Here is a 26999-nt window from a genome sequence, read left to right as displayed (position 1 = left end):
ATTGGCGCTTTTTGTTTCTAAGCGCTAGAAAAATAATAATACTTTAAAAATTCATATCTCCGGTTCCCCTGAACCAATTTTATTCGTTTTTGTGTCATTTTAAAGAAAAAAATATAAACTATTTTTATAAATTGGTTTTGGATTTTTAAACTGTTTCCTGTGTTTTATTTAATTACTGTTTTGTGATATTTGAATGCTTTACACACTGTCTCCTAAGTTAAGCCTTGACGCTCGTTGCCAAGCTACCAAGGGTTGAGCCGGGATTAATTTACTGAGACCTAACTGTACCTAATTGGAGGTTAGTGGCTTGTTGCTAGGTGTAGGTACCTACCTGCCCTTACCAATAACCCATTTTCCAACAACTGCCTTCCCATTTAATGTGCATTGTTTTGCAAAAAGTTTTAAGTAGGAGAAAGTAAAACTTAGTTTACAAAACCACCTAAACTGGGAGTATTGCTGCTACAGCTATGACACTTCAGTTTAAAAACGTACGTGCATCAACAAGAAATATTTTTGCGCTAAATAAATTGCTGTCCGACTACTCACGTAATGCATAAAACTGAGGCAGTCGTAATTACAATACATTGAAGTAATATTTTGGTAGTTTTTGTTGACGATGACTCCGCAGCAAGCGATCAGATTACTTTTTATTAGTGAAGGCGCGTCAGAGCCTTGATAAGTAAACTTACAAGGAGACACGCCTAGGTCGATGAACCTTTTAGACCAGGTTCGGGAACTTCCCAGTACGAGATGTCTTTTGGCATCACAAATCAATAGATCAATATCTCAACAACAATCGCAATAACTAATCAGCATGCTAATCAATAACCTTTAATGAGAGTCAATAAAGTGAACACACCATGTTCTCTCAGTCATGAATAACCACACCAATTTAGTTAAGTGTTAGGATATTTATTTCCCTACTGGTTACAATCTAAAGTCATTTCTGTTAATCTCATCAGCAATTCATCTCATTAGTAACTCTTCAGATTTGCAATTAGAAACGCAATTAATCAATGCATAGAGAATATTCACTCAGTATTAACACATAATTATTAAGAAGCAACTTAGCAAAGTCTCAGTAGTGCATGGTTCAACAAAGCAAGAACTCAGTCATTTGTCTATTTGCGTCAGATTTTAGTGAACACCTTAAATAACCTCGTATTAGCATCAGCATGTTGGGCTTCATGCAAAACAATTTAGCAAACACAAATTTGGAAAACATCTAACTATGGCCTCTATCAAAGAGCAGTTGGTACCTAGAAAGAAAAGGCAAACAGACAATTCCAATTTTCATCAGATAGTTACCCATCCAACGGATCAGCAAACAGCGTCAGCCTTCGTCCTCGGGACATCAGTCGTTTGCATCATCAGCAAAGAAAGGACAGGGCAAAGTATCAGTATGGCATAGCTAAGGAACAAGAACTTCCCTCATATATAGGAGAAGTAAGTATCAGGTAAGGAATAAGTAAAGGGTGGTTTAGAGTAACAGGGCGAACAAACGGCAAAGTCTCAAACGAAATGGCCTAAATGGCTCAGTGGAATGGCAAAGAATGGCTTGGAGTGGAATGTCCAATAAATGCCTGATTTCTCCTCGGGTCATGTGGTTAAATCAAAGCTGTCTAATTTACTCCTAATTCCTCAATGGATAATCATTGGTGCATCGCCATCTCTGTCCAATAATCTTCACCAGAGTTTTACACAAACCACAGTTCTCATGTCGTTGATTGGCCCATGTTATTGACGTTTTCATCGGTTGGAATGTCAGGTAAGAAAAGTTATATTTTACGCTACAGTCAGTAGTTCCATTGTTTTCTCCTACTCCAGGCAGCCTTGCACCTGTTACAAATTACCCTGTTGCATTCAGCAAGAATGTCTCCTTGAGCAAGTAGGGTCCCATGAGAAAGAATTTACTACAGCTACACACATCTCTAGCTTCTAGGAAAGTACAGTTTCATGTCCTTCAGGAAAATAGCACATTGCACGTTAGAAAAAGACAGTTCAATATGAGACCAGGCAGCTAGGCACAGACCTTCGCTAAACTAAGGCCTACTGCTTAATGAACAAACTCCTAATACATAACTCCAATTTTGATACGTTAATACAAATTAAAAACATTAGTACATAATTAATTCAGCATTAATAACTTTCATTAGTCTTCGTATACATTGGTAGCCACTCCCCGTGGGCACATTTCAAACGTGTGCATTATTTCTACGTTAACACATTTTTTATGCAGCTTCATTACACAATATATTGTAAGCTTTTCATGTTAATATTAATTTTAAAAGACACACTCCAGCAATCCCTCCTCTGATGACTCTTGTCATCACACAAATCTTCCCTACTAATTTTACATACTAAAATTCCCTCATATCAATCTCTTCCCTTCTTGGTTTCCCCTTTGATCTTGCCCTGAATAATTTTTCCCTTTGTTTTTCTTCCCTCCTCCTATTATTTTTCGCCATCTTCAATTTTATTCTTTTACTAATTTTACATGCCACCCATGATCCAAATAAGCAATCTATAACAATCAATATCCCCTGTATTATTTTAGACAATATCCCATGCCAAATGTTACTAATCCAATTTCCCACTGAAGCAAATCCTTTCCCAACCTTTTTCCAAACACCTGGTTCTTTCAAATCCTTCAAGTCCGTACTTTCCCTAGTCAAGTTAGTAAGCATACTTCTAATCTCTTTACTATTATCTGGTATGTAAGCGCAACAATTACACCCATTGAGCAATCTACAAACTCTGCCATTTTTCACTAAAAGAATGTCTATAGCAAGCCTGTTTTGAAGAGTCATAGCCCCCTCCGCAGCAAGTTCAGTATGCATCAGGAGTATAGCCCCTGAAAAGTATGTCAGCATGTTATCCTCAATAGTAGACAACTTTTGAATCTTTATGGAGTTCATAATAACTCCCACTGAAGAAATTATCGTCCCAAATATGTCTCCTACTACACCAGCAGCAGTCTCTTTCTTATGTCTAGTACGATGTAATTCAGACAATTTTGGTAACCTTTTCAAATCGTGAAGTTGATATATCTTTGGGAAAACTATCCCCAAATAACATGTCCCATACTATCCCTTTGGAAGACGGTAATAAGCATTAAGTCCACATATGTAATAAATCCCGGGGATTGCTGGATCCTGTCCATTTAACATGAACGTACATTTACTCTGAAACAAAAACACACGCTTACATTCACTCATTCCCACAAACAAATTGTAATAGTATGATTTGGTCTTGGATATGCAAAGCTTTCCTACATGTAGTGCGTCTAAAGCTAACTTCCCTTGTTCTCTAATTGCACTATAACCGTCACTACTAGCAAAGGCCCGTTGCTGTAATCCTTTCTCTAGTTTACCCTTCAATGCCCTTCTTCTCTCTTCCCTGTGATCTAAAAAGCTTTTCTCTACAGGTGTAAGCAAACATGTCAAATTATTGTGGTGTGCATAAGATGTACTAATTGTTAATGTCGCCTGAAAGAATCCTTTAACTAACTTTATGCTATAGTACTTAGCTACCCCACTCACATCCTCTATGATAGGCACATTAGAAAACACAAGATCATGATTTGAGTAAAAATATTGAATCTCTTCCTGGTTATAGAATCTTGTTAGTAACAAACTACAACGTATCCCATATGTTAATGACAGTCTATGATAGGTAACCCCCTCTTGAACCGAAACAGGAATCTGTGTACACACAAAACAATCTTTTGCATCCATTGTGTCAACATACTCACTCAGCAAGCGATAGAGCACATCAGTGGATAGTTCCCCTTTCTAATTAGTTCCCTCATGCAAGTATGTTGTATCCAGCTCAAACCTCTCCCAGGCTGTTAGTGCAGTGGTAGTCTCAGGAATTGTAGCATTGTTAGTCCCACTTTTATCCATTAGTGTCATACTCACAACCACGACCCTAATGAATATTTATTACATGAACCTTTTTTGCAAAAGTATTTGGTTCAAGTAAACTTAAAGTGTTGGGATTCAAGCCCACGGCTCCAGAGAGACTGGAACCTAAATCTAGCCAGTTTAGCCTGCTCAGCCACGCTACCTCACATCTACAAGCTCACAACTATAGTAACTTGGCCAAACACTGTGGACACCTGCTGTGGTGACCTGGCTATGCAGGGTAACGCAGCATTCACCGACAGTTGAGCGAGTTACAGGTGAAAAGCAAAGTATAATAACTGTCTGCATATAATATATGTCTTTCCTTATTTATTCTTCTTCCCCATTGTATGTTTGCTCTCTGCTTTAGAAACGCGAGCTGTCATCACTGCAAGGAAACGTATCACACAGCGTTCTACTGTTTACACTCACTGAACTTTCAGCATCACAGTGACCCCTCTCGTCGCCTCTATAGTTAGACTTCAAGACAGCTGGTTTGTTTACCGATACAATTCTTGTCACCTTAGGTTGTGGTTTTTTAAAATAAGAAGGCTCGGTCCCACTGTCTGGCTACCCTTATATATACGTCACCACTTTACATAGTCTCACCTCTCGCTATGTGGATCGTAGGTGCAGAAGGCAGAGAGTGAGACACTGATGCAGACAAAATACGTTTGTGAGTTGAAAAATACTGGCAGCGGTGGGATTCGAACCCACGCCTCCAAAGAGACTGGAGCCTTAATCCAGCGCCTTAGACCGCTCAGCCACACTACCCTGTGCAAACATGTTTCTGTAAGCTTTCTGAAGTGAGATGTTCTGTTGTATAGGGGAGTTGGAGAATAAGGGTGTATAGCCTGTGAAGTGATCCTAGGAAAGTCAACGCCAACAGCAGCAGGCACGTGATACATTCAGTAGGTCAGGATTGGTCCCGGGCCATGGGAGGTGTCAGGGAGCGCCAGTCCTGAGAGTCCGAAGGAAGACAACCCTTACATTGGCGTCCCGCACGCGCTGCTTCTCTTTCTTTAAGGATAAGGAATCAAACTATCTACGTCCCTCAACTTACCAACCTCCGCCTCAGGAAAGATTTTGTGATTCATGAGCAGAACCCGGCTGGCGCTGTTTACAGTAATGCCTAAGCACAGTACTCAACTGAGCGGTGTTTCCAAACTGAGCCGTTGTACTGCCGGAAATACCATGGGATATGTCATTTAACTTTCACATAAAATAGGGTTAATCCAGTCCTACCACATACTAAAATCTAAGGACGGAACAATATACCGACGAGGATGGGATTCGAACCCACGCGTGCAGAGCACAATGGATTAGCAGTCCATCGCCTTAACCACTCGGCCACCTCGTCTTCAAAACACCATGTTTCAGGAGTACAAAATATGGTAGCCAAAATGTGTTCTATTAGGTGATAGTTGTCTAAACATAATAAAGATCATATATTTACAGATTGTTATGGTAACTTGTTGTCTTCAGCTTTGCTCTACACGACCTTGTTGTCCATCCCTACTTAAGCTTGAATTTATATGTTAAATGTAATGTAATCATGAAAATTACACTTTCCAAACGTGTTCTATCCATATGTGATGTACTATTACGCTACCCTCAAATGAGCTAAGATTGCTTTAATTCAGTTGTACGTGGATTTAAAGTGCAATATCATACAAATATTGTACTGGTATGGCGCTTTCGAGTCTCTAGGTGTCAGTTATTGGTGGTGTGCTTAAATGTCAACATTAGGCAGCAAATAGTACACAATTAAGGAAAACTGCCTTCCCATTTAATGTGCATTGTTCTGCAAAAAGTTTTACGTAGGAGAAAGTAAAACTTAGTTTAAAAAACCACCTAAACTGGGAGTATTGCCGCTACAGCCATGACACTTCAGTTTAAAAACGTACGTGCATCAACAAGAAATATTTTTGCGCTAAATAAATTGCTGTCCGACTACTCACGTAATGCATAAAACTGAGGCAGTCGTAATTACAATACATTTAAGTAATATTTTGGTAGTTTTTGTTGATGATGACTCCGCAGCAAGCGATCAGATTACTTTTTATTAGTGAAGGCGTGTCAGAGCCTTGATAAGTAAACTTACAAGGAGACACGCCTAGGTCGATGAACCTTTTAGACCAGGTTCGGGGACTTCCCAGTACGAGATGTCTTTTGGCATCACAAATCAATAGATCAATATCTCAACAACAATCGCAATAACTAATCAGCATGCTAATCAATAACCTTTAATGAGAGTCAATAAAGTGAACACACCATGATATTTCAGTCATGAATAACCACACCAATTTAGTTAAGTGTTAGGATATTTATTTCCCTACTGGTTACAATCTAAAGTCATTTCTGTTAATCTCATCAGCAATTCATCTCATTAGTAACTCTTCAGATTTGCAATTAGAAACGCAATTAATCAATGCATAGAGAATATTCACTCAGTATTAACACATAATTATTAAGAAGCAACTTAGCAAAGTCTCAGTAGTGCATGGTTCAACAAAGCAAGAACTCAGTCATTTGTCTATTTGCGTCAGATTTTAGTGAACACCTTAAATAACCTCGTATTAGCATCAGCATGTTGGGCTTCATGCAAAACAATTTAGCAAACACAAATTTGGAAAACATCTAACTATGGCCTCTATCAAAGAGCAGTTGGTACCTAGAAAGAAAAGGCAAACAGACAATTACAATTTTCATCAGATAGTTACCCATCCAACGGATCAGCAAACAGCGTCAGTCTTCGTCCTCGGGACATCAGTCGTTTGCATCATCAGCAAAGAAAGGACAGGGCAAAGTATCAGTATGGCATAGCTAAGGAACAAGAACTTCCCTCATATAGAGGAGAAGTAAGTATCAGGTAAGGAATAAGTAACGGGTGGTTTAGAGTAACAGGGCAAACAAACGGCAAAGTCTCAAATTAAATGGCCTAAATGGCTCAGTAGAATGGCAAAGAATGGCTTGGAGTGGAATGTCCAATAAATGCCTGATTTCTCCTCGGGTCATGTGGTTAAATCAAAGCTGTCTAATTTACTCCTAATTCCTCAATGGATAATCATTGGTGCATCGCCATCTCTGTCCAATAATCTTCACCAGAGTTTTACACAAACCACAGTTCTCATGTCGTTGATTGGCCCATGTTATTGACGTTTTCATCGGTTGGAATGTCAGGTAAGAAAAGTTACATTTTACGCTACAGTCAGTAGTTCCATTGTTTTCTCCTACTCCAGGCAGCCTTGCACCTGTTACAAATTACACTGTTGCATTCAGCAAGAATGTCTCCTTGAGCAAGTAGGGTCCCATGAGAAAGAATTTACTACAGCTACACACATCTCTAGCTTCTGGGAAAGTACAGTTTCATGTCCTTCAGGAAAATAGCACATTGTACGTTAGAAAAAGACAGTTTGATATGAGACCAGGCAGCTAGGCACAGACCTTCGCTAAACTAAGGCCTACTGCTTAATGAACAAACTCCTAATACATAACTCCAATTTTGATATGTTAATACAAATTAAAAACATTAGTACATAATTAATTCAGCATTAATAACTTTCATTAGTCTTCGTATACATTGGTAGCCACTCCCCGTGGGCACATTTCAAACGTGTGCATTATTTCTATGTTAACACATTTTTTATGCAGCTTCATTACACAATATATTGTAAGCTTTTCGTGTTAATATTAATTTTAAAAGACACACTCCAGCAATCCCTCCTCTGATGACTCTTGTCATCACACAAATCTTCCCTACTAATTTTACATACTAAAATTCCCTCATATCAATCTCTTCCCTTCTTGGTTTCCCCTTTGATCTTGCCCTGAATAATTTTTCCCTTTGTTTTTCTTCCCTCCTCCTATTATTTTTCGCCATCTTCAATTTTATTCTTTTACTAATTTTACATGCCACCCATGATCCAAATAAGCAATCTATAACAATCAATATCCCCTGTATTATTTTAGACAATATCCCATGCCAAATGTTACTAATCCAATTTCCCACTTAAGCAAATCCTTTCCCAACCTTTTTCCACACACCTGGTTCTTTCAAATCCTTCAAGTCCGTACTATCCCTAGTCAAGTTAGTAAGCATACTTCTAATCTCATTACTATTATCTGGTATGTAAGCGCAACAATTACACCCATTGAGCAATCTACAAACTCTGCCATTTTTCACTAAAAGAATGTCTAAAGCAAGCCTGTTTTGAAGAGTATTAGCCCCCTCCGCAGCAAGTTCAGTATCCATCAGGAGTATAGCCCCTGAAAAGTTTGTCAGCATGTTATCCTCAATAGTAGACAACTTTTGAATCTTTATGGAGTTCATAATAACTCCCACTGAAGAAATTATCGTCCCAAATATGTCTCCTACTACACCAGCAGCAGTCTCTTTCTTATGTCTAGTACGATGTAATTCAGACAATTTTGGTAACCTTTTCAAATCGTGAAGTTGATATATCTTTGGGAAAACTATCCCCAAATAACATGTCCCATACTATCCCTTTGGAAGACGGTAATAAGCATTAAGTCCACATATATAATAAATCCCGGGGATTGGTGGATCCTGTCCATTTAACATGAACGTCCATTTACTCTGAAACAAAAACACACGCTTACATTCACTCATTCCCACAAACACATTGTCATAGTATGATTTGGTCTTGGATATGCAAAGCTTTCCTACATGTAGTGCGTCTAAAGCTAACTTCCCTTGTTCTCTAATTGCACTATAACCGTCACTACTAGCAAAGGCCCGTTGCTGTAATCCTTTCTCTAGTTTACCCTTCAATGCCCTTCTTCTCTCTTCCGTGTGATCTAAAAAGCTTTTCTCTACAGGTGTAAGCAAACATGGCAAATTATTGTGGTGTGCATAAGATGTACTAATTGTTAATGTCGCCTGAAAGAATCGTTTAACTAACTTTATGCTATAGTACTTAGCTAACCCACTCACATCCTCTATGATAGGCACATTAGAAAACACAAGATCGTGATTTGAGTAAAAATATTGAATCTCTTCCTGGTTATAGAATCTTGTTAGTAACAGACTACAACGTATCCCATATGTTAATGACAGTCTATGATAGGTAACCCCCTCTTGTACTGAAACAGGAATCTGTGTACACACAAAACAATCTTTTGCATTCGTTGTGTCAACATAATCACTCAGCAAGCGATAGAAAACATCAGTGGATAGTTCCCCTTTCGAGTTAGTTCCCTCATGCAAGTATCTTGTATCCAGCTCAAACCTCTCCCAGGCTGTTAGTGCAGTGGTAGTCTCAGGAATTGTAGCATTGATAGTCCCACTTTTATCCATTAGTGTCATACTCTCAACCACGACCCTAATGAATATTTATTACATGAACCTTTTTTGCAAAAGTATTTGGTTCAAGTAAATTTATAGTGTTGGGATTCAAGCCCACGGCCCCAGAGAGACTGGAGCCTAAATCTAGCCAGTTTAGCCTGCTCAGCCACGCTACCTCACATCTACAAGCTCACAACTATAGTAACTTGGCCAAACACTGTGGACACCCGCTGTGGTGACCTGGCTATGCAGGGTAACGCAGCATTCACCGACAGTTGAGCGAGTTACAGGTGAAAAGCAAAGTATAATAACTGTCTGCATATAATATATGTCTTTCCTTATTTATTCTTCTTCCCCATTGTATGTTTGCTCTCTGCTTTAGAAACGCGAGCTGTCATCACTGCAAGGAAACGTATCACACAGCGTTCTACTGTTTACACTCACTGAACTTTCAGCATCACAGTGACCCCTCTCGTCGCCTCTATAGTTAGACTTGAAGACAGCTGGTTTGTTTACCGATACAATTCTTGTCACCTTAGGTTGTGTTTTTTTAAAATAAGAAGGCTCGGTCACACTGTCTGGCTACCCTTATATATATACGTCACCACTTTACATAGTCTCACCTCTCGCTATGTGGATCGTAGGTGCAGAAGGCAGAGAGTGAGACACTGATGCAGACAAAATACGTTTGTGATTTGAAAAATACTGGCAGCGGTGGGATTCGAACCCACGCCTCCAAAGAGACTGGAGCCTTAATCCAGCGCCTCAGACCGGTCGGCCACACTACCCTGTGCAAACCTGCTTCTGTAAGCTTTCTGAAGTGAGATGTTCTGTTGTATAGGGGAGTTGGAGAATAGGGTGTATAGCCTGTGAAGTGATCCTAGGAAAGTCAACGCCAACAGCAGCAGGCACGTGATACATTCAGTAGGTCAGGATTGGTCCCGGGCCATGGGAGGTGTCAGGGAGCGCCAGTCCTGAGAGTCCGAAGGAAGACAACCCTTACATTGGCGTCCCGCACGCGCTGCTTCTCTTTCTTTAAGGATAAGGAATCAAACTATCTACGTCCCTCAACTTACCAACCTCCGCCTCAGGAAAGATTTTGTGATTCATGAGCAGAACCCGGCTGGCGCTGTTTACAGTAATGCCTAAGCACAGTACTCAACTGAGCGGTGTTTCCAAACTGAGCCGTTGTACTGCCGGAAATACCATGGGATATGTCATTTAACTTTCACATAAAATAGGGTTAATCCAGTCCTACCACATACTAAAATCTAAGGACGGAACAATAAACCGACGAGGATGGGATTTGAACCCACGCGTGCAGAGCACAATGGATTAGCAGTCCATCGCCTTAACCACTCGGCCACCTCGTCTTCAAAACACCATGTTTCAGGAGTACAAAATATGGTAGCCAAAATGTGTTCTATTAGGTGATAGTTGTCTAAAGATAATAAAGATCATATATTTACAGATTGTTATGGTAACTTGTTGTCTTCAGCTTTGCTCTACACGACCTTGTTGTCCATCCCTACTTAAGCTTGAATTTATATGTTAAATGTAATGTAATCATGAAAATTACACTTTCCAAACGTGTTCTATCCATATGTGATGTACTATCACACTACCCTCAAATGAGCTAAGATTGCTTTAATTCAGTTGTACGTGGATTTAAAGTGCAATATCATACAAATATTGTACTGGTATGGCGCTTTCGAGTCTCTAGGTGTCAGTTATTGGTGGTGTGCTTAAATGTCAACATTAGGCAGCAAATAGTACACAATTAAGGAAAGCTGCCTTCCCATTTAATGTGCATTGTTCTGCAAAAAGTTTTAAGTAGGAGAAAGTAAAACTTAGTTTATAAAACCACCTAAACTGGGAGTATTGCCGCTACAGCCATGACACTTCAGTTTAAAAACGTACGTGCATCAACAAGAAATATTTTTGCGCTAAATAAATTGCTGTCCGACTACTCACGTAATGCATAAAACTGAGGCAGTCGTAATTACAATACATTTAAGTAATATTTTGGTAGTTTTTGTTGACGATGACTCCGCAGCAAGCGATCAGATTACTTTTTATTAGTGAAGGCGTGTCAGAGCCTTGATAAGTAAACTTACAAGGAGACACGCCTAGGTCGATGAACCTTTTAGACCAGGTTCGGAGACTTCCCAGTACGAGATGTCTTTTGGCATCACAAATCAATAGATCAATATCTCAACAACAATCGCAATAACTAATCAGCATGCTAATCAATAACCTTTAATGAGAGTCAATAAAGTGAACACACCATGATATTTCAGTCATGAATAACCACACCAATTTAGTTAAGTGTTAGGATATTTATTTCCCTACTGGTTACAATCTAAAGTCATTTCTGTTAATCTCATCAGCAATTCATCTCATTAGTAACTCTTCAGATTTGCAATTAGAAACGCAATTAATCAATGCATAGAGAATATTCACTCAGTATTAACACATAATTATTAAGAAGCAACTTAGCAAAGTCTCAGTAGTGCATGGTTCAACAAAGCAAGAACTCAGTCATTTGTCTATTTGCGTCAGATTTTAGTGAACACCTTAAATAACCTCGTATTAGCATCAGCATGTTGGGCTTCATGCAAAACAATTTAGCAAACACAAATTTGGAAAACATCTAACTATGGCCTCTATCAAAGAGCAGTTGGTACCTAGAAAGAAAAGGCAAACAGACAATTACAATTTTCATCAGATAGTTACCCATCCAATGGATCAGCAAACAGCGTCAGTCTTCGTCCTCGGGACATCAGTCGTTTGCATCATCAGCAAAGAAAGGACAGGGCAAAGTATCAGTATGGCATAGCTAAGGAACAAGAACTTCCCTCATATAGAGGAGAAGTAAGTATCAGGTAAGGAATAAGTAAAGGGTGGTTTAGAGTAACAGGGCAAACAAACGGCAAAGTCTCAAATTAAATGGCCTAAATGGCTCAGTAGAATGGCAAAGAATGGCTTGGAGTGGAATGTCCAATAAATGCCTGATTTCTCCTCGGGTCATGTGGTTAAATCAAAGCTGTCTAATTTACTCCTAATTCCTCAATGGATAATCATTGGTGCATCGCCATCTCTGTCCAATAATCTTCACCAGAGTTTTACACAAACCACAGTTCTCATGTCGTTGATTGGCCCATGTTATTGACGTTTTCATCGGTTGGAATGTCAGGTAAGAAAAGTTACATTTTACGCTACAGTCAGTAGTTCCATTGTTTTCTCCTACTCCAGGCAGCCTTGCACCTGTTACAAATTACACTGTTGCATTCAGCAAGAATGTCTCCTTGAGCAAGTAGGGTCCCATGAGAAAGAATTTACTACAGCTACACACATCTCTAGCTTCTGGGAAAGTACAGTTTCATGTCCTTCAGGAAAATAGCACATTGTACGTTAGAAAAATACAGTTTGATATGAGACCAGGCAGCTAGGCACAGACCTTCGCTAAACTAAGGCCTACTGCTTAATGAACAAACTCCTAATACATAACTCCAATTTTGATATGTTAATACAAATTAAAAACATTAGTACATAATTAATTCAGCATTAATAACTTTCATTAGTCTTCGTATACATTGGTAGCCACTCCCCGTGGGCACATTTCAAACGTGTGCATTATTTCTACGTTAACACATTTTTTATGCAGCTTCATTACACAATATATTGTAAGCTTTTCGTGTTAATATTAATTTTAAAAGACACACTCCAGCAATCCCTCCTCTGATGACTCTTGTCATCACACAAATCTTCCCTACTAATTTTACATACTAAAATTCCCTCATATCAATCTCTTCCCTTCTTGGTTTCCCCTTTGATCTTGCCCTGAATAATTTTTCCCTTTGTTTTTCTTCCCTCCTCCTATTATTTTTCGCCATCTTCAATTTTATTCTTTTACTAATTTTACATGCCACCCATGATCCAAATAAGCAATCTATAACAATCAATATCCCCTGTATTATTTTAGACAATATCCCATGCCAAATGTTACTAATCCAATTTCCCACTTTAGCAAATCCTTTCCCAACCTTTTTCCAAACACCTGGTTCTTTCAAATCCTTCAAGTCCGTACTATCCCTAGTCAAGTTAGTAAGCATACTTCTAATTTCATTACTATTATCTGGTATGTAAGCGCAACAATTACACCCATTGAGCAATCTACAAACTCTGCCATTTTTCACTAAAAGAATGTCTAAAGCAAGCCTGTTTTGAAGAGTATTAGCCCCCTCCGCAGCAAGTTCAGTATCCATCAGGAGTATAGCCCCAGAAAAGTTTGTCAGCATGTTATCCTCAATAGTAGACAACTTTTGAATCTTTATGGAGTTCATAATAACTCCCACTGAAGAAATTATCGTCCCAAATATGTCTCCTACTACACCAGCAGCAGTCTCTTTCTTATGTCTAGTACGATGTAATTCAGACAATTTTGGTAACCTTTTCAAATCGTGAAGTTGATATATCTTTGGGAAAACTATCCCCAAATAACATGTCCCATACTATCCCTTTGGAAGACGGTAATAAGCATTAAGTCCACATATATAATAAATCCCGGGGATTGGTGGATCCTGTCCATTTAACATGAACGTCCATTTACTCTGAAACAAAAACACACGCTTACATTCACTCATTCCCACAAACACATTGTCATAGTATGATTTGGTCTTGGATATGCAAAGCTTTCCTACATGTAGTGCGTCTAAAGCTAACTTCCCTTGTTCTCTAATTGCACTATAACCGTCACTACTAGCAAAGGCCCGTTGCTGTAATCCTTTCTCTAGTTTACCCTTCAATGCCCTTCTTCTCTCTTCCGTGTGATCTAAAAAGCTTTTCTCTACAGGTGTAAGCAAACATGGCAAATTATTGTGGTGTGCATAAGATGTACTAATTGTTAATGTCGCCTGAAAGAATCCTTTAACTAACTTTATGCTATAGTACTTAGCTAACCCACTCACATCCTCTATGATAGGCACATTAGAAAACACAAGATCATGATTTGAGTAAAAATATTGAATCTCTTCCTGGTTATAGAATCTTGTTAGTAACAGACTACAACGTATCCCATATGTTAATGACAGTCTATGATAGGTAACCCCCTCTTGTACTGAAACAGGAATCTGTGTACACACAAAACAATCTTTTGCATTCATTGTGTCAACATACTCACTCAGCAAGCGATAGAAAACATCAGTGGATAGTTCCCCTTTCGAGTTAGTTCCCTCATGCAAGTATCTTGTATCCAGCTCAAACCTCTCCCAGGCTGTTAGTGCAGTGGTAGTCTCAGGAATTGTAGCATTGTTAGTCCCACTTTTATCCATTAGTGTCATACTCACAACCACGACCCTAATGAATATTTATTACATGAACCTTTTTTGCAAAAGTATTTGGTTCAAGTAAATTTATAGTGTTGGGATTCAAGCCCACGGCTCCAGAGAGACTGGAGCCTAAATCTAGCCAGTTTAGCCTGCTCAGCCACGCTACCTCACATCTACAAGCTCACAACTATAGTAACTTGGCCAAACACTGTGGACACCCGCTGTGGTGACCTGGCTATGCAGGGTAACGCAGCATTCACCGACAGTTGAGCGAGTTACAGGTGAAAAGCAAAGTATAATAACTGTCTGCATATAATATATGTCTTTCCTTATTTATTCTTCTTCCCCATTGTATGTTTGCTCTCTGCTTTAGAAACGCGAGCTGTCATCACTGCAAGGAAACGTATCACACAGCGTTCTACTATTTACACTCACTGAACTTTCAGCATCACAGTGACCCCTCTCGTCGCCTCTATAGTAAGACTTCAAGACAGCTGGTTTGTTTACCGATACAATTCTTGTCACCTTAGGTTGTGGTTTTTTAAAATAAGAAGGCTCGGTCCCACTGTCTGGCTACCCTTATATATATACGTCACCACTTTACATAGTCTCACCTCTCGCTAGGTGGATCGTAGGTGCAGAAGGCAGAGAGTGAGACACTGATGCAGACAAAATACGTTTGTGAGTTGAAAAATACTGGCAGCGGTGGGATTCGAACCCACGCCTCTAAAGAGACTGGAGCCTTAATCCAGCGCCTCAGACCGCTCGGCCACACTACCCTGTGCAAACCTGCTTCTGTAAGCTTTCTGAAGTGAGATGTTCTGTTGTATAGGGGAGTTGGAGAATAGGATGTATAGCCTGTGAAGTGATCCTAGGAAAGTCAACGCCAACAGCAGCAGGCACGTGATACATTCAGTAGGTCAGGATTGGCCCCGGGCCATGGGAGGTGTCAGGGAGCGCCAGTCCTGAGAGTCCGTAGGAAGACAACCCTTACATTGGCGTCCCGCACGCGCTGCTTCTCTTTCTTTAAGGATAAGGAATCAAACTATCTATGTCCCTCAACTTACCAACCCTCCGCCTCAGGAAATATTTTTTGATTCATGAGCAGAACCCAGCTGGCGCTGTTTACAGTAATGCCTAAGCACAGTACTCAACTGAGCGGTGTTTCCAAACTGAGCCGTTGTTCTGCCGAAAATACCATGGGATATGTCATTTAACTTTCACATAAAATAGGGTTAACCCAGCCCTACCACATACTAAAAACTAAAGACGGAACAATAAACCGACGAGGATGGGATTCGAACCCACGCGTGCAGAGCACAATGGATTAGCAGTCCATCGCCTTAACCACTCGGCCACCTCGTCTTCAAAGCACCATGTTTCAGGAGTACAAAATATGGAAGCCAAAATGTGTTCTATTAGGTGATAGTTGTCTAAACATAATAAACAGCACATATTTACAGATTGTTGTGGTAACTTGTTGTCTTCAGCTTTGCTCTATACGACCTTGTTGTCCATCCCTACTTCAGCTTGAATTTATATGTTAAATGTAGTGTAATCATGAAAATTACACTTTCCAAACGTGTTCTATTCATATGTGATGTACTATCACACTACCCTCAAATGAGCTAAGATTGCTTTAATTCAGTTGTACGTGGATTTAAAGTGCAATTTCATACAAATATTGTACTGGTATGGCGCTTTCGAGTCTCTAGGTGTCAGTTATTGGTGGTGTGCTTACATGTCAACATTAGGCAGCAAATAGTACACAATTAAGGAAAACTGCCTTCCCATTTAATATGCATTGTTCTGCAAAAAGTTTTAAGTAGGAGAAAGTAAAACTTAGTTTATAAAACCACCTAAACTGGGAGTATTGCCGCTACAGCTAGGACACTTCAGTTTAAAAACGTACGTGCATCAACAAGAAATATTTTTGCGCTAAATAAATTGCTGTCCGACTACTCACGTAATGCATAAAACTGAGGCAGTCGTAATTACAATACATTGAAGTAATATTTTGGTAGTTTTTGTTGACGATGACTCCGCAGCAAGCGATCAGATTACTTTTTATTAGTGAAGGCGCGTCAGAGCCTTGATAAGTAAACTTACAAGGAGACACGCCTAGGTCGATGAACCTTTTAGACCAGGTTCGGGGACTTCCCAGTACGAGATGTCTTTTGGCATCGCAAATCAATAGATCAATATCTCAACAACAATCGCAATAACTAATCAGCATGCTAATCAATAACCTTTAATGAGAGTCAATAAAGTGAACACACCATGATCTTTCAGTCATGTTAGGATATTTATTTCCCTACTGGTTACAATCTAAAGTCATTTCTGTTAATCTCATCAGCAATTCATCTCATTAGTAACTCTTCAGATTTGCAATTAGAAACGCAATTAATCAATGCATAGAGAATATTCACACAGTATTAACACATAGTTATTAAGAAGCAACTTAGCAAAGTCTCAGTAGTGTATGGTTCAACAAAGCAAGAACTCAGTCATTTGTCTATTTGCGTCAGATTTTAGTGAACACCTTAAATAACCTCGTATTAGCATCAGCATGTTGGGCTTCATGCAAAACTATTTAGCAAACACAAATTTGGAAAACATCGAACTATGGCCTCTATCAAACAGCAGTTGGTACCTAGAAAGAAAAGGCAAACAGACAATTACAATTTTCATCAGATAGTTACCCATCCAACGGATCAGCAAACAGCGTCAGTCTTCGTTCTCGGGACATCAGTCGTTTGCATCATCAGCAAAGAAAGGACAGGGCAAAGTATCAGTATGGCATAGCTAAGGAACAAGAACTTCCCTCATATAGAGGAGAAGTAAGTATCAGGTAAGGAATAAGTAAAGGGTGGTTTAGAGTAACAGGGCGAACAAACGGCAAAGTCTCAAACGAAATGGCCTAAATGGCTCAGTAGAATGGCAAAGAATGGCTTGGAGTGGAATGTCCAATAAATGCCTGATTTCTCCTTGGGTCATGTGGTTAAATCAAAACTGTCTAATTTACTCCTAATTCCTCAATGGATAATCATTGGTGCATCGCCATCTCTGTCCAATAATCTTCACCAGAGTTTTACACAAACCACAGTTCTCATGTCGTTGATTGGCCCATGTTATTGACGTTTTCATCGGTTGGAATGTCAGGTAAGAAAAGTTACATTTTACGCTACAGTCAGTAGTTCCATTGTTTTCTCCTACTCCAGGCAGCCTTGCACCTGTTACAAATTACCCTGTTGCATTCAGCAAGAATGTCTCCTTGAGCAAGTAGGGTCCCATGAGAAAGAATTTACTACAGCTACACACATCTCTAGCTTCTGGGAAAGTACAGTTTCATGTCCTTCAGGAAAATAGCACATTGCACGTTAGAAAAAGACAGTTTAATATGAGACCAGGAGCTAGGCACAGACCTTCGCTAAACTAAGGCCTACTGCTTAATGAACAAACTCCTAATGCATAACTCCAATTTTGATATGTTAATACAAATTAAAAACATTAGTACATAATTAATTCAGCATTAATAACTTTCATTAGTCTTCGTATACATTGGTAGACACTCCCCGTGGGCACATTTCAAACGTGTGCATTATTTCTACGTTAACACATTTTTTATGCAGCTTCATTACACAATATATTGTAAGCTTTTCATGTTAATATTAATTTTAAAAGACACACTCCAGCAATCCCTCCTCTGATGACTCTTGTCATCACACAAATCTTCCCTACTAATTTTACATACTAAAATTCCCTCATATCAATCTCTTCCCTTCTTGGTTTCCTCTTTGATCTTGCCCTGAATAATTTTTCCCTTTGTTTTTCTTCCCTCCTCCTATTATTTTTCGCCATCTTAAATTTTATTATTTTACTAATTTGACTTGCCACCCATGATCCAAATAAGCAATCTATAACAATCAATATCCCCTGTATTATTTTAGACAATATCCCATGCCAAATGTTACTAATCCAGTTTCCCACTGAAGCAAATCCTTTCCCAACCTTTTTCCAAACACCTGGTTCTTTCAAATCCTTCAAGTCCGTACTATCCCTAGTCAAGTTAGTAAGCATACTTCTAATCTCGTTACTATTATCTGGTATGTAAGCGCAACAATTACACCCATTGAGCAATCTACAAACTCTGCCATTTTTCACTAAAAGAATGTCTAAAGCAAGCCTGTTTTGAAGAGTCATAGCCCCTCCGCAGCAAGTTCAGTATCCATCAGGAGTATAGCCCCTGAAAAGTTTGTCAGCATGTTATCCTCAATAGTAGACAACTTTTGAATCTTTATGGAGTTCATAATAACTCCCACTGAAGAAATTATCGTCCCAAATATGTCTCCTACTACACCAGCAGCAGTCTCTTTCTTATGTCTAGTACGATGTAATTCAGACAATTTTGGTAACCTTTTCAAATCGTCAAGTTGATATATCTTTGGGAAAACTATCCCCAAATAACATGTCCCATACTATCCCTTTGGAAGACGGTAATAAGCATTAAGTCCACATATATAATAAATCCCGGGGATTGCTGGATCCTGTCCATTTAACATGAACGTCCATTTACTCTGAAACAAAAACACACGCTTACATTCACTCATTCCCACAAACACATTGTCATAGTATGATTTGGTCTTGGATATGCAAAGCTTTCCTACATGTAGTGCGTCTAAAGCTAACTTCCCTTGTTCTCTAATTGCACTATAACCGTCACTACTAGCAAAGGCCCGTTGCTGTAATCCTTTCTCTAGTTTACCCTTCAATGCCCTTCTTCTCTCTTCCGTGTGATCTAAAAAGCTTTTCTCTACAGGTGTAAGCAAACATGTCAAATTATTGTGGTGTGCATAAGATGTACTAATTGTTAATGTCGCCTGAAAGAATCCTTTAACTAACTTTATGCTATAGTACTTAGCTAACCCACTCACATCCTCTATGATAGGCACATTAGAAAACACAAGATCATGATTTGAGTAAAAATATTGAATCTCTTCCTGGTTATAGAATGTTGTTAGTAACAGACTACAACGTATCCCATATGTTAATGACAGTCTATGATAGGTAACCCCCTCTTGTACCGAAACAGGAATCTATGTACACACAAAACAATCTTTTGCATCCATTGTGTCAACATACTCACTCAGCAAGCGATAGAAAACATCAGTGGATAGTTCCCCTTTCGAGTTAGTTCCCTCATGCAAGTATCTTGTATCCAGCTCAAACCTTTCCCAGGCTGTTAGTGCAGTGGTAGTCTCAGGAATTGTAGCATTGTTAGTCCCACTTTTATCCATTAGTGTCATACTCACAACCACGACCCTAATGAATATTTATTACATGAACCTTTTTTGCAAAAGTATTTGGTTCAAGTAAACGTAAAGTGTTGGGATTCAAGCCCACGGCTCCAGAGAGACTGGAGCCTAAATCTAGCCAGTTTAGCCTGCTCAGCCACGCTACCTCACATCCACAAGCTCACAACTATAGTAACTTGGCCAAACACTGTGGACAGCCGCTGTGGTGACCTGGCTATGCAGGGTAACGCAGCATTCACTGACAGTTGAGCGAGTTACAGGTGAAAAGCAAAGTATAATAACTGTCTGCATATAATATATGTCTTTCCTTATTTATTCTTCTTCCCCATTGTATGTTTGCTCTCTGCTTTAGAAACGCGAGCTGTCATCACTGCAAGGAAACGTATCACACAGTGTTCTACTGTTTACACTCACTGAACTTTCAGCATCACAGTGACCCCTCTCGTCGCCTCTATAGTTAGACTTCAAGACAGCTGGTTTGTTTACCGATACAATTCTTGTCACCTTAGGTTGTGGTTTTTAAAAATAAGAAGGCTCGGTCCCACTGTCTGGCTACCTTTATATATATACGTCACCACTTTACATAGTCTCACCTCTCGCTATGTGGATCGTAGGTGCAGAAGGCAGAGAGTGAGACACTGATGCAGACAAAATACGTTTGTGAGTTGAAAAAATACTGGCAGCGGTGTGATTCGAACCCACGCTTCCAAAGAGACTGGAGCCTTAATCCAGCGCCTAAGACCGCTCGGCCACACTACCCTGTGCAAACCTGTTTCTGTAAGCTTTCTCAAGTGAGATGTTCTGTTGTATAGGGGAGTTGGAGAATAAGGGTGTATAGCCTGTGAAGTGATCCTAGGAAAGTCAACACCAACAGCAGCAGGCACGTGATACATTCAGTAGGTCAGGATTGGCCCCGGGCCACGGGAGGTGTCAGGGAGCGCCAGTCCTGAGAGTCCGTAGGAAGACAACCCTTACATTGGCGTCACGCACGCGCTGCTTCTCTTTCTTTAAGGATAAGGAATCAAACTATCTATGTCCCTCAACTTACCAACCCTCCGCCTCAGGAAAGATTTTTTGATTCATGAGCAGAACCCACCTGGCGCTGTTTACAGTAATGCCTAAGCACAGTACTCAACTGAGCGGTGTTTCCAAACTGAGCCGTTGTACTGCCGAAAATACCATGGGATATGTCATTTAACTTTCACATAAAATAGGGTTAACCCAGCCCTACCACATACTAAAAACTAAAGACGGAACAATAAACCAACGAGGATGGGAGTCGAACCCACGCGTGCCGCGCACAATGGATTAGCAGTCCATCGCCTTAACCGCTCGGCCACCTCGTCTTCAAAACACCATGTTTCAGGAGTACAAAATATGGTAGCCAAAATGTGTTCTATTAGGTGATAGTTGTCTAAACATAATAAAGAGCACATATTTACAGATTGTTATGGTAACTTGTTGTCTTCAGCTTTGCTCTATACGACCTTGTTGTCCATCCCTACTTCAGCTTGAATTTATATGTTAAATGTAATGTAATCATGAAAATTACACTTTCCAAATGTGTTCTATCCATATGTGATGTACTATCACACTACCCTCAAATGAGCTAAGATTGCTTTAATTCACTTGTACGTGGATTTAAAGTGCAATATCATACAAATATTGTACTGGTATGGCGCTTTCGAGTCTCTAGGTGTCAGTATTTTTGTGGTGTGCTTACATGTCAACATTAGGCAGCAAATAGTACACAATTAAGGAAAACTGCCTTCCCATTTAATGTGCATTGTTCTGCAAAAAGTTTTAAGAAGGATAAAGTAAAACTTAGTTTATAAAAACACCTAAACTGGGAGTATTGCCGCTACAGCTATGACACTTCAGTTTAAAAACGTACGTGCATCAACAAGAAATATTTTTGCGCTAAATAAATTGCTGTCCGACTACTCACGTAATGCATAAAACTGAGGCAGTCGTAATTACAATACATTGAAGTAATATTTTGGTAGTTTTTGTTGACGATGACTCCGCAGCAAGCGATCAGATTACTTTTTATTAGTGAAGGCGCGTCAGAGCCTTGATAAGTAAACTTACAAGGAGACACGCCTAGGTCGATGAACCTTTTAGACCAGGTTCGGGGACTTCCCAGTACGAGATGTCTTTTGGCATCGCAAATCAATAGATCAATGTCTCAACAACAATCGCAATAACTAATCAGCATGCTAATCAATAACCTTTAATGAGAGTCAATAAAGTGAACACACCATGATCTTTCAGTCATGAATAACCACACCAATTTAGCTAAGTGTTAGGATATTTATTTCCCTACTGGTTACAATCTAAAGTCATTTCTGTTAATCTCATCAGCAATTCATCTCATTAGTAACTCTTCAGATTTGCAATTAGAAACGCAATTAATCAATGCATAGAGAATATTCACACAGTATTAACATATAATTATTAAGAAGCAACTTAGCAAAGTCTCAGTAGTGTATGGTTCAACAAAGCAAGAACTCAGTCATTTGTCTATTTGCGTCAGATTTTAGTGAACACCTTAAATAACCTCGTATTAGCATCAGCATGTTGGGCTTCATGCAAAACTATTTAGCAAACACAAATTTGGAAAACATCTAACTATGGCCTCTATCAAACAGCAGTTGGTACCTAGAAAGAAAAGGCAAACAGACAATTACAATTTTCATCAGATAGTTACCCATCCAACGGATCAGCAAACAGCGTCAGTCTTCGTTCTCGGGACATCAGTCGTTTGCATCATCAGCAAAGAAAGGACAGGGCAAAGTATCAGTATGGCATAGCTAAGGAACAAGAACTTCCCTCATATAGAGGAGAAGTAAGTATCAGGTAAGGAATAAGTAAAGGGTGGTTTAGAGTAACAGGGCGAACAAACGGCAAAGTCTCAAACGAAATGGCCTAAATGGCTCAGTACAATGGCAAAGAATGGCTTGGAGTGGAATGTCCAATAAATGCCTGATTTCTCCTCAGGTCATGTGGTTAAATCAAAACTGTCTAATTTACTCCTAATTCCTCAATGGATAATCATTGGTGCATCGCCATCTCTGTCCAATAATCTTCACCAGAGTTTTACACAAACCACAGTTCTCATGTCGTTGATTGGCCCATGTTATTGACGTTTTCAACGGTTGGAATGTCAGGTAAGAAAAGTTACCTTTTACGCTACAGTCAGTAGTTCCATTGTTTTTTCCTACTCCAGGCAGCCTTGCACCTGTTACAAATTACCCTGTTGCATTCAGCAAGAATGTCTCCTTGAGCAAGTAGGGTCTCATGAGAAAGAATTTACTACAGCTACACACATCTCTAGCTTCTGGGAAAGTACAGTTTCATGTCCTTCAGGAAAATAGCACATTGCACGTTAGAAAAAGACAGTTCAATATGAGACCAGGCAGCTAGGCACAGACCTTCGCTAAACTAAGGCCTACTGCTTAATGAACAAACTCCTAATACATAACTCCAATTTTGATATGTTAATACAAATTAAAAACATTAGTACATTAATTCAGCATTAATAACTTTCATTAGTCTTCGTATACATTGGTAGCCACTCCCCGTGGGCACATTTCAAACGTGTGCATTATTTCTACGTTAACACATTTTTTATGCAGCTTCATTACACAATATATTATAAGCTTTTCATGTTAATATTAATTTTAAAAGACACACTCCAGCAATCCCTCCTCTGATGACTCTTGTCATCACACAAATCTTCCCTACTAATTTTACATACTAAAATTCCCTCATATCAATCTCTTCCCTTCTTGGTTTCCCCTTTGATCTTGCCCTGAATAATTTTTCCCTTTGTTTTTCTTCCCTCCTCCTATTATTTTTCGCCATCTTCAATTTTATTCTTTTCGTAATTTTACATGCCACCCATGATCCAAATAAGCAATCTATAACAATCAATATCCCCTGTATTATTTTAGACAATATCCCATGCCAAATGTTACTAATCCAATTTCCCACTTCAGCAAATCCTTTCCCAACCTTTTTCCAAACACCTGGTTCTTTCAAATCCTTCAAGTCCGTACTATCCCTAGTCAAGTTAGTAAGCATACTTCTAATCTCATTACTATTATCTGGTATGTAAGCGCAACAATTACACCCATTGAGCAATCTACAAACTCTGCCATTTTTCACTAAAAGAATGTCTAAAGCAAGCCTGTTTTGAAGAGTATTAGCCCCCTCCGCAGCAAGTTCAGTATCCATCAGGAGTATAGCCCCTGAAAAGTTTGTCAGCATGTTATCCTCAATAGTAGACAACTTTTGAATCTTTATGGAGTTCATAATAACTCCCACTGAAGAAATTATCGTCCCAAATATGTCTCCTACTACACCAGCAGCAGTCTCTTTCTTATGTCTAGTACGATGTAATTCAGACAATTTTGGTAACCTTTTCAAATCGTGAAGTTGATACAGTATATCTTTGGGAAAACTATCCCCAAATAACATGTCCCATACTATCCCTTTGGAAGACGGTAATAAGCATTAAGTCCACATATATAATAAATCCCGGGGATTGCTGGATCCTGTCCATTTAACATGAACGTCCATTTACTCTGAAACAAAAACACACGCTTCCATTCACTCATTCCCACAAACACATTGTCATAGTATGATTTGGTCTTGGATATGCAAAGCTTTCCTACATGTAGTGCGTCTAAAGCTAACTTCCCTTGTTCTCTAATTGCACTATAACCGTCACTACTAGCAAAGGCCCGTTGCTGTAATCCTTTCTCTAGTTTACCCTTCAATGCCCTTCTTCTCTCTTCCGTGTGATCTAAAAAGCTTTTCTCTACAGGTGTAAGCAAACATGTCAAATTATTGTGGTGTGCATAAGATGTACTAATTGTTAATGTCGCCTGAAAGAATCCTTTAACTAACTTTATGCTATAGTACTTAGCTAACCCACTCACATCCTCTATGATAGGCACATTAGAAAACACAAGATCATGATTTGAGTAAAAATATTGAATCTCTTCCTGGTTATAGAATCTTGTTAGTAACAGACTACAACGTATCCCATATGTTAATGACAGTCTATGATAGGTAACCCCCTCTTGTACCGAAACAGGAATCTGTGTACACACAAAACAATCTTTTGCATCCATTGTGTCAACATACTCACTCAGCAAGCGATAGAAAACATCAGTGGATAGTTCCCCTTTCGAGTTAGTTCCCTCATGCAAGTATCTTGTATCCAGCTCAAACCTCTCCCAGGCTGTTAGTGCAGTGGTAGTCTCAGGAATTGTAGCATTGTTAGTCCCACTTTTATCCATTAGTGTCATACTCACAACCACGACCCTAATGAATATTTATTACATGAACCTTTTTTGCAAAAGTATTTGGTTCAAGTAAACTTATAGTGTTGGGATTCAAGCCCTCGGCTCCAGAGAGACTGGAGCCTAAATCTAGCCAGTTTAGCCTGCTCAGCCACGCTACCTCACATGTACAAGCTCTCAACTATAGTAACTTGGCCAAACACTGTGGACACCCGCTGTGGTGACCTGGCTATGCAGGGTAACGCAGCATTCACCGAGAGTTGAGCGAGTTACAGGTGAAAAGCAAAGTATAATAACTGTCTGCATATAATATATGTCTTTCCTTATTTATTCTTCTTCCCCATTGTATGTTTGCTCTCTGCTTTAGAAACGCGAGCTGTCATCACTGCAAGGAAACGTATCACACAGCGTTCTACTGTTTACACTCACTGAACTTTCAGCATCACAGTGACCCCTCTCGTCACCTCTATAGTTAGACTTCAAGACAGCTGGTTTGTTTACCGATACAATTCTTGTCACCTTAGGTTGTGGTTTTTTAAAATAAGAAGGCTCGGTCCCACTGTCTGGCTACCCTTATATATATACGTCACCACTTTACATAGTCTCACCTCTCGCTATGTGGATCGTAGGTGCAGAAGGCAGAGAGTGAGACACTGATGCAGACAAAATACGTTTGTGAGTTGAAAAACACGGGCAGCGGTGGGAATCGAACCCACGCCTCCAAAGAGACTGGAGCCTTAATCCAGCGCCTTAGACCGCTCGGCCACACTACCCTGTGCAAACCTGTTTCTGTAAGCTTTCTGAAGTGAGATGTTCTGTTGTATAGGGGAGTTGGAGAATAAGGGTGTATAGACTGTGAAGTGATCCTAGGAAAGTCAACGCCAACAGCAGCAGGCACGTGATACATTCAGTAGGTCAGGATTGGCCCCGGGCCATGGGAGGTGTCAGGGAGCGCCAGTCCTGAGAGTCCGTAGGAAGACAACCCTTACATTGGCGTCCCGCATGCGCTGCTTCTCTTTCTTTAAGGATAAGGAATCAAACTATCTATGTCCCTCAACTTACCAACCCTCCGCCTCAGGAAAGATTTTTTGATTCATGAGCAGAACCCAGCTGGCGCTGTTTACAGTAATGCCTAAGCACAGTACTCAACTGAGCGGTGTTTCCAATCTGAGCCGTTGTACTGCCGAAAATACCATGGGATATGTCATTTAACTTTCACATAAAATAGGGTTAACCCAGCCCTACCACATACTAAAAACTAAAGACGGAACAATAAACCAACGAGGATGGGAGTCGAACCCACGCGTGCAGAGCACAATGGATTAGCAGTCCATCGCCTTAACCGCTCGGCCACCTCGTCTTCAAAACACCATGTTTCAGGAGTACAAAATATGGTAGCCAAAATGTGTTCTATTAGGTGATAGTTGTCTAAACATAATAAAGAGCACATATTTACAGATTGTTATGGTAACTTGTTGTCTTCAGCTTTGCTCTACATGACCTTGTTGTCCATCCCTACTTCAGCTTGAATTTATATGTTAAATGTAATGTAATCATGAAAATTACACTTTCCAAATGTGTTCTATCCATATGTGATGTACTATCACACTACCCTCAAATGAGCTAAGATTGCTTTAATTCAGTTGTACGTGGATTTAAAGTGCAATATCATACAAATATTGTACTGGTATGGCGCTTTCGAGTCTCTAGGTGTCAGTTTTTTTGTGGTGTGCTTACATGTCAACATTAGGCAGCAAATAGTACACAATTAAGGAAAACTGCCTTCCCATTTAATGTGCATTGTTCTGCAAAAAGTTTTAAGAAGGATA

At 39.6% G+C, this 26999-nt stretch overlaps 8 non-coding genes across 8 annotated transcripts; all 8 read right to left on the bottom strand.

Moving 5' to 3' along the window:
- Positions 1–4597: 4597 nt before the first annotated feature.
- On the bottom strand, positions 4598–4679 carry TRNAL-AAG (transfer RNA leucine (anticodon AAG)). Its single transcript has one exon. It is a non-coding gene; the product is annotated as a tRNA-Leu (tRNA).
- A 504-nt stretch (positions 4680–5183) lies between these two features.
- On the bottom strand, positions 5184–5265 carry TRNAS-GCU (transfer RNA serine (anticodon GCU)). The gene has a single exon. It is a non-coding gene; the product is annotated as a tRNA-Ser (tRNA).
- A 5239-nt stretch (positions 5266–10504) lies between these two features.
- Positions 10505–10586, bottom strand: TRNAS-GCU (transfer RNA serine (anticodon GCU)). Its single transcript has one exon. It is a non-coding gene; the product is annotated as a tRNA-Ser (tRNA).
- Positions 10587–15240: 4654 nt separating this feature from the next.
- Positions 15241–15322, bottom strand: TRNAL-AAG (transfer RNA leucine (anticodon AAG)). The gene has a single exon. It is a non-coding gene; the product is annotated as a tRNA-Leu (tRNA).
- A 504-nt stretch (positions 15323–15826) lies between these two features.
- TRNAS-GCU (transfer RNA serine (anticodon GCU)) lies at positions 15827–15908 on the bottom strand. The gene has a single exon. It is a non-coding gene; the product is annotated as a tRNA-Ser (tRNA).
- A 5214-nt stretch (positions 15909–21122) lies between these two features.
- On the bottom strand, positions 21123–21204 carry TRNAS-GCU (transfer RNA serine (anticodon GCU)). Its single transcript has one exon. It is a non-coding gene; the product is annotated as a tRNA-Ser (tRNA).
- A 4657-nt stretch (positions 21205–25861) lies between these two features.
- On the bottom strand, positions 25862–25943 carry TRNAL-AAG (transfer RNA leucine (anticodon AAG)). The gene has a single exon. It is a non-coding gene; the product is annotated as a tRNA-Leu (tRNA).
- Positions 25944–26448: 505 nt separating this feature from the next.
- TRNAS-GCU (transfer RNA serine (anticodon GCU)) lies at positions 26449–26530 on the bottom strand. The gene has a single exon. It is a non-coding gene; the product is annotated as a tRNA-Ser (tRNA).
- Between the last annotated feature and the right edge of the window lie 469 nt (positions 26531–26999).

This window comes from Pleurodeles waltl, chromosome 12 (genome assembly GCF_031143425.1).
Source record: "Pleurodeles waltl isolate 20211129_DDA chromosome 12, aPleWal1.hap1.20221129, whole genome shotgun sequence".
NCBI classification, from domain to species: Eukaryota; Metazoa; Chordata; class Amphibia; order Caudata; family Salamandridae; genus Pleurodeles; species Pleurodeles waltl.
The sequence above is the reverse complement of the archived record's forward strand: the minus strand, read 5'-3'. Positions and strand labels throughout refer to the sequence as shown.